We start from the raw sequence: 1,177 nt of genomic DNA on the forward strand, positions 1-1,177 counted from the left end.
GTTTGTGACGTATATTGATAAAGATCCTGAAACAAGAGCTGCTTCAGTAAAAAAAGAAAAAATGGACCGTGATGATGAAGAGAAAACAATGGACTTTATCAAAAAGCAAATGAAGAAAGATATTATCTGTTTAAAACAGAAAGCCCAAACCTAGAAGTTGACTTTAAAAAACCGTTGGAAAGAACAGGAGATGAACCTTTAGTACTTGATATTAAATTAAAACCCAAAACAGGTTTAATTATTAAACCAACTAAAAAAGAAACTTTGGCTGTGAAAATCAAACAAGAACCATTAAGTAGTAACAAACGAAAATTGGAGTCATTTGATGAAAAATCATCTATTTCTAAAAGAGTAAAAAAAGAAAAAGATGAAGACGAAAGAGATTTAAACAAAGGTTGGCTAAGACCAGGGCTATCTGTAAAGATAATCACAAAATCTCTAGGAGACAAATATTATAAATCAAAAGGGATTCTTACAGAAACTATTGATAAAAATAGTTTTGTTGGTGAAGCTCCAATCTCCAGAGGAAGTAGCAGGACATATTGTTAAAATAGATGAAGAACATCTTGAAACAGTCATTCCATCAATAGGTAGAGATGTAATGATTTTATACGGAAGATATGGTGATAAATTGGCTGTACTTGAAAAAGTTAGAGAAGATGAATTTTGTGTTGATGTAACATTAAAAGATGAAAAAAAACTAGTGAAACGAATACCATATGAACAAATAAGCAAATATGTTCAATTATAAGAAAAAAAATAAAATATTATTTTGTAAATAATCATTTGTGTAATAAATTAAATCTAATGGGCTTATCAGATTCTCGATATCTGTTATCAAATTCAAATTAGAGCGACAAGAAAGTTGGCGGAAAGTAATGGGCTGTATATGAGTAGCGGCGTGTCGTCACTTAGTTCCTGTCATACTTGCCAGGTGGAGCGCGACACGCGCTCCTCGATATTTCGAATCTAAACCCCTTTAACTCAGTCAAAGTCCTTCAATTTTTGCGAATGCCGATAAATTGGACTTCGCGTCTACAGATTCAAATTCGATTTGATCCCGAGGCTTGTCTTTCGCTCTGATATGGGGTTAATAAGATTACACGATNTCCCATTTTGTTGACACAGGATAAATTTAGTTAATTTTTTACGTGCGCATGCATTAACCCGTTAAGTC

At 32.7% G+C, this 1,177-nt stretch overlaps 1 pseudogene; it reads left to right on the forward strand.

Annotated features, from left to right (window-relative positions):
• The first annotated feature begins 4 nt into the window (after window positions 1–4).
• LOC111694593 lies at window positions 5–751 on the forward strand (annotated as a pseudogene).
• Window positions 752–1,177: the final 426 nt, after the last annotated feature.

This window comes from Trichogramma pretiosum, unplaced genomic scaffold, assembly GCF_000599845.2.
Source record: "Trichogramma pretiosum strain Unisexual culture from Peru unplaced genomic scaffold, Tpre_2.0 scaffold91, whole genome shotgun sequence".
In the NCBI taxonomy this organism is placed as follows: domain Eukaryota; kingdom Metazoa; phylum Arthropoda; class Insecta; order Hymenoptera; family Trichogrammatidae; genus Trichogramma; species Trichogramma pretiosum.